The 6,951-nt window shown below is 45.7% G+C and overlaps 1 non-coding gene across 1 annotated transcript; it reads left to right on the top strand.

The window, feature by feature from the left end:
* The first annotated feature begins 494 nt into the window (after positions 1-494).
* Trnap-ugg (transfer RNA proline (anticodon UGG)) lies at positions 495-578 on the top strand. Its single transcript has one exon. It is a non-coding gene; the product is annotated as a tRNA-Pro (tRNA).
* The last annotated feature ends 6,373 nt before the right edge of the window (positions 579-6,951 follow it).

Below are 6,951 nucleotides of genomic sequence, written 5' to 3'. Positions count from 1 at the left end.
CATTGGTTCCTACGCTTACACACTACTTAATCTAACTTAAACTAACTACACTAAGGACCACATACACACACACACACACACACACACACACACACGCACACTTGCCCGAGGGAGGGCTCGAACCACAGACGGGGGAAGCCGTGCGAACTGTTGCAAGGCGTTTGAGACCGCGCGCCCTCGTTGGTGGACTGCATGGGAACGTGAGGGCAGGCAGACTAGTCAAGTTTCTGGGCTACCACGTCTGAGCACTACAAGAGAGGATTGCCGTATTGGGCACCAGGTTCATCGCAACCCGTCCACATCTGCGCCTGCCATCCGAGAACAAATAATGGACATCCTGAAACATTCTGTGCCATCCCGCACCGTTGGTCAGAGACTAGCTGCAACCCGGCTAGGAAATTTCATTACCACCCCGTGAGTTGTCTGCTTAATACCACAACACAAACAGCTCTGTCTGGAGTGGTGCCGTGACGTCGAAGCATAAACAGCTGCCGGCCCGAGTGGCCGAGCGGTTCTAGGCGCTACGGTCTGGAACCGCGCGACCGCTACGGTCGCAGGTTCGAATCCTGCCTCGGGCATGTATGTGTGTGATGTCCTCAGGTAAGTTAGGTTTAAGTAGCTCTAAGTTCTAGGGGACTAATGACCTCAGAAGTTAAGTCGATAGTGCTCAGAGCCATCTGAACCATTTGAACCATAAACAGCTGATGAGTGGCATCGTATTTTGTTCCGTGACGAATCGCGTTTCTTATCTGTTCCGGATGACTATCGTCGGTGAGCATGCCGAGGATTTGGCGAGAGGACACTGTCTTGAAACGCTTTGCAGAGAAACAACGATTTTACTCGTGCCGTCATGGTGAACGCTGTACGTCAGGCGTGATGGGCTGGGACCTCCGAGAAATACGTGCCCTACAAGGAGCTTGTGACGTCACACTAGTAGGCTTGTCCGCCACACTTCGCGAACGCTCAGCTCCGTACTGGGTCCACAGAAAAGCAACGTATAAATGAGAAGGTACCCACTAAAGGTTTCAACTTAGTCGTGTGCTGTCGAGAGTTACATGCATTTAAACGCGTCGGAAATAGTCACCTGCTCCCCTCCAGAGGCGACTGCTGGCACTCGCAAGATCTGCATTGTCGCGTAATGTCAAGTAGGCGCCGCGGCCTGCCTTTCTTGTGGACATCGTGACAGGCCAGCTGGTTCTGGATAGTCTAATGCATTGTATGCTGCGTTCAAGTGAAACAATTGCTGCAAGTCAGGTACAGTTCGTGTGAAAAAGAGTACATTTGTGCTACAAACCACAACTGCGTTTCAGTGACAAGAGAGATTAACTATTAATTGACTCAATGTCAAAAACATATTACTGACTGTTTTTCTGCGCTTCGCTGGCTCCATATAAGTATGGTGCAAATAACGCTTTTCTTCATCGCCCATTCTATGTTTAGCTATTCCAGGACTTCTTTTTTTCATTTCTTCCAGGTAATTCATCAGTGCTGTTCAGTATATTGGGGAAAGTAACAACGCTTTGTTTGAACACACTTCCCAGATCGCACGTATAGAAAATAGTTAATGCGCCTGCGGTTTGGTTTTCTAGAGAAATACAAATGAATAACGTATTCAATTTTGCATCCAGGTCGACGTAGAACGCGCTGTCCTGTGTGCACGTCACAAACTTCTTGCTCCCAAGAAAACACAGCTTAACCACACCTTTCCACCTGAACTTACAATGTAGGATATAAGAAGATACAGGACAATATCTAGCTTGCCATTCATGGCCATGAACTAGACTAAAATGCAGACAACCAGCAACGCAAACTGCTGTAGATCTTCTCGATGAAGGATTTGATGTACGATATAACCAGGAGCAGATATGGATACAGCAAATACCGGCAGAAATACAAACATACCTTGACATCAGGATTACACGGCCATCTCTGATTGCTTATCTTCAAAACTGACAATGTGTTTTTTCTCACAGGTTGGACTGAACTAAAGCCATGTGAAGAATCCGATAGTTTCTTACTAAAATTGTGTATGGCTTCGCCATAAAATAAACTACTTTCAAAATAAGCATCCAGTTCGACCGAAATGTCGATCTTTCCAAAATCGCATCGATTTACCACGAGGAACGTAGAAGACGGCAAACGGAATCCGCATTAACAATTGGGTGTGCAACCATCTAGCAGTTTTGTCGACTCACCCCAGATCACTCAAAAGTGTAATTCAACAATATGTCCAGCCATTACAAAGGCACTTCCTGAATAATCCAGGATGCTACTGAGTGGACTCCGAAATGTGAGTTATTTGCACTGTATGTTGTAATCGAAATGGCTGCTATCGAGATCAGTGATCGCTGATAAAAAAAGCAACCAAGCTAATCAATTAATCGCGCTCATCTAGGAAAAGGCACATGAATCTGACGCGATACCTTTACAATTCCAGATCATGCGAAATAATTTTTTTCCTTCTCCAGCAGCAGTTTACTGTAGATCAGTGAAGCAACGAAGGCTTAGAACCTTCCTGGACAGTTGCAGGAGCACTACCATCGCAGAAGCCGTGAACTTACACCATATCTACATATTCTTCATTAGCGTAGATGTTTGGCAATTTAGCCACGGCGTGCACAAACACAGTTAACGACGCTTTTCTCTGATATACTCTAGTTTTACTCACAATGCACCATGGACAACTACTGTTTAACTTGCTAGTTTAATGGCAGAAAGACATCCCGAGTGGAGAGCAACGAGGTTTGTTGGGTTGATATAAATCGTCGAAGAGATTGAGTGGGTAAGACACATACGTGCGCGCCACTAGCCCAAGAACGAGTGTACTTTCAGTAGGTTCTATCTCGGAAACCATTCGCAATAGGGTATACGTCCACCTGAAGTTTTTAGCTGACCATTCCTCTAGGGGACGCTCTGTGTATTCCTAGAGTCATCACTTAAACTTTGTTACCGAAGGTATGCGTCTATACTCCAGTGACTGCCAGCCCAGTTTTTCCAAGATGCTCGTGTCATCCAGTCATTGGTCGAACCAGCTTGTGATCATTCGTGCTGCCTTACTTTGTCTCCGTTCAGTATCCGCTGCCAGACCTATCTGGGATGGTTCCCACACACTTGAACAATACATTATAGGATGATTCGTAAGAGTGTTTGCTGTCTCCTTTTCGGCTGATTGCATTTCCCTAGTATCTACCAATGGACCGGGGTCTGCCACTTGATTTAAATACGACTGAGCCTCTGTGAACGTGTGTATGATGCTAGCAGCTTGATTTATGTTTTTTTTCGACTTGATGATTAAAACCTTAGGGCTACCCCTGATAAACCAATAGCTAGTGACGAACTACTCAGAAAACAATACATGGACGGAGGCCCGCAGTGTCCCACGATCGTGCACGAGTTGCCGCGTAACTGTTTGGGAGAGGAAGATATGCGCGGGCGCGTTCGAGAACGATCGATAGCTGCTGATAAGTAAAAGAGCGCCGAGTGGGCGAAGGAAAAGTGCGAGGGTGGGTGGCGGGCCGAGGCAAAGCGCAGCGCGAGGAAAAAGGGGGAGAGGAACTGAGGCAGAGCCGGGGCGCGCCGAATAACAATTAACAAACTGAATTAATGAGGGAGGCTCGGCAAAGTAAACGGCCGTGATGGATGTGGCGGACCGGCAGCGCTCGGGCGACGCTGCGGTTTCTCTAAGCCGAGCCGCACATCCCAAGCCCGGATAACGCCCAGCGCTTGCTGGTAATTACCTAAAAATTACCCCGCGTTGCTGCTCTGCCAAATTATCGCAAAGAAAATTCTGCGTGAAATGATAGAACTACGTATCCCGTGTTGGGTGTGACGTAGGTCTCCGTCACTAGTGTTTTATGTACAATGTATGTCACTTCTACCCCCTTAATGTACGTCAAATTAGCGCAAATCATAAAAGAAATGCTCACCACTAATTGCCAGTGCGTAGAATTATGAACTGACAGTCCTTCCCGATTTCATGTTAGGCTGCTTTTCGAAAAACTTTTTCCATTCGATTGCCTGCCTGCTTGGTTGCGACCCACCATGTTTTCACTTTTTCTCCCAACAACTTAATCTTAGAGTAGCACTTGTACCCAACGTTTTCAATTATCTTTTGTATTTTTTCCAGCCCATTTCTGTCTCAACAGGGTGCAAATTGCTTAAACCGACAAACTCTGGGAGGTTGAATGAGGTACTGAAACAATTTTTTTCTCTAGTGTCAGATTCTTCTGTGAGGTTTTTTAAACTGGTAGACAGACTGTGGGAGGTTGCATTGGACAATTAAAATACTTTTTTCTAATGTGTTTCCCTGCGAGGACAAAAAGTACCAAAAACAATTTTTAATTCTATATTACCAGTAGGCAATAACATTAACGCAACATAGTACTTCAGGTATGGCAGAGGTTCGAAATGGCCTATGTTTCACTTGTAAACAGACATTACACCAGTGGGTCACGTTGTGTCGACAGACTGCAGTAGTGTCCTTAATTCCTGTCGTAGCGGCCCCTTATCAGTTAGAGGGCCCACACAACAGACAAGCAAGGTGGGCTGCCGATCTCCCTTCACGAGCTCATATCAAAACATCGCCAGTGAATGTAAACATCAACAGACCTTCCGCATAAACACGGCACTACTTCGTGAAAAGCCATGTGACAGAGATCCGCCAATTGGAACTAATGTGACTAAGAGTATCACTCCACAGAATTGGTGTTATAAGCATGTCAGCAGAGTCAGACTGGCAGTGTGTACCTACAGCTAGGACAGTTTGGACCAATATCTACGCCGGCTCTAGCTCTGTAGATACTCGCTGTAGTCTTCCGTAGAAATTTGTATCTTGTTGGGCATAACGCCAAAATGGCTCTGAGCACTATGGGACTCAACTGCTGAGGTCATTAGTCCCCTAGAACTTAGAACTAGTTAAACCTAACTAACCTAAGCACATCACAAACATCCATGCCCGTGGCAGGATTCGAACCTGCGACCGTAGCGGTCTTGCGGTTCCAGACTGCAGCGCCTTTAACCGCACGGCCACTTCGGCCGGCCATAACGCCACTTTAGAATTGTATAGGGTAGTATTTTGGTTGTTATTATTTCTTTTCATTGTCTTGTAGCTTTTATTTGACTTTTGCCACCAGAAGAATTACTGTGTTTCTTGTTGTTCTTGAGTTTGGAGATTAGTGCACGCCAAGAAGGCATTTTAGTTAAAAAAAGGTGTGTTCAAACTTGATCGATAGTTATTTACTGCCGACCGCAGGACACTACAATTCCTATTGCTGCTGTACTACTACCCCAGCAGCCAGAACCTCTTTTAATTCAGCAGGAGTATCATAAACAAGACAGCACATCTCTCGTCACACTAAAAAGCCCAGAGGGGTCAGATAGGAAATCGAGTAGGCCATGGTATATGACGACCACTGCCAGTCCTTTTCGGTTCAAGAATGGGCGCACAGGAAGTTGTAATAATGGCTGTCATTTAATGGCCTAGGTAGGATATATGGCCCAGCTAAATGGACGGAAATGTAGGATGTATTTGACACTGTTCCAGGTACCACTGCGAAAACTGCGCTCAGAGGAGATAATCATCTGGTTCCAGGTTGTACACACGCTGCAAGTGAAATGGATTAATATTTGCCCATAAATGGTGTTCCTTACTTTCGTTTGAATCGTTCCCATGTTATGCAGAATTGCACGACCTCTGAGAGCGGTTACGGGCTCGACTGGATTATAAAATGCTCACAGATAAATATGACATCAGGGAAAAATTTTTATTTTGGTGTTCCGTATAGCCTCCAAGAGTTTGATGGTTTCTATAATTTTCACCCTGTATTGTTTTTACCGACAGCTCAAACAGGGGAAACAAAAACTCTGAGGTTCGCCAGTGACACTCCAATTTAACAAAAACGGCAAAGCACCTGGAAGACAAGATGAATTGAATCGGTAGCATATTCGAAATATAAGACGAAATCAACAAAAGCAAAACAAGAGCAATGAAGTGCAGTAATATTAAGTGAAGTCGTTCCGAGGGAATTACACAGTCTGACAAAAAAGGTAAGTACCCAAAAGACATGGACGGATGTCAATGTAAGTTCGTTTATGTATACACAATCGACTGGTATGTAAGCAGTTCTCTGTGACGGGTACAACTGACACCAGACCGCATTAGTGTTGTTCGTGTCTACTGTTTTTACCTGGCCTGGTAGAGTATATAAGGGGCGAGAACAGCGTCAGATGATGAGTTATGACTGCCAATGACTTGGAGTTGCCATATACTTGTATGAGACGGCATTATTAGCACCCGATATGAATTGATAGAGCCTCATTGTGAGTCTCCATTTGTCTGAGTGATCGAATAGTGCAATATGCATATTTGTCTGGCATTCAGGTGTGACCTTGTCTCACTGTTGGACAGCATGTGAACGTGAGGGCAGGCGTACTCCTCACCAAAGTTACAGTCGACCACATCTGACCATCCCAAGGGAGGACCGCCGTATTGTGCACCAAGCACGTCGTAACCCCTTCACATCTGCTCTTGCCATCCAAGAACAAACAGATAATGGGCTCTATCGCTACATTCTGCGTTCTAAGAACACTCATCGTCTGCGAATAATGGTGGCAGCGGAATTTTGGATCACAGAGCTGTCATTATTGCTGAAACGACCGGTCTGCAGGACGAGATTCTTCTCTCCATCAGAGCCAACGGGAATTCTCCACAGCAGATGCGTAAGGCGCTAGGAAAGAAACACAGGGTGGCCGTAGTCCATCCAGAAGAAGACAAGGAAATATTTAAAGCCATGGATTTCCTGCCATATGTGGAGGCTTATCGTGAAAAACGGGACGGAACCTCAGCAAGAACAAAGGACTCCACCGAATACAGCAGCTCTCTTGGGTTCCGTAAAAGAGGGTTTTATGCGCCGGAAGGATAGAGTTTACAAGAGCCCATGCGAATGTGGCTTT

This window comes from Schistocerca nitens, chromosome 7, assembly GCF_023898315.1.
Source record: "Schistocerca nitens isolate TAMUIC-IGC-003100 chromosome 7, iqSchNite1.1, whole genome shotgun sequence".
Taxonomy (NCBI): domain Eukaryota; kingdom Metazoa; phylum Arthropoda; class Insecta; order Orthoptera; family Acrididae; genus Schistocerca; species Schistocerca nitens.
The sequence above is the reverse complement of the archived record's forward strand: the minus strand, read 5'-3'. Positions and strand labels throughout refer to the sequence as shown.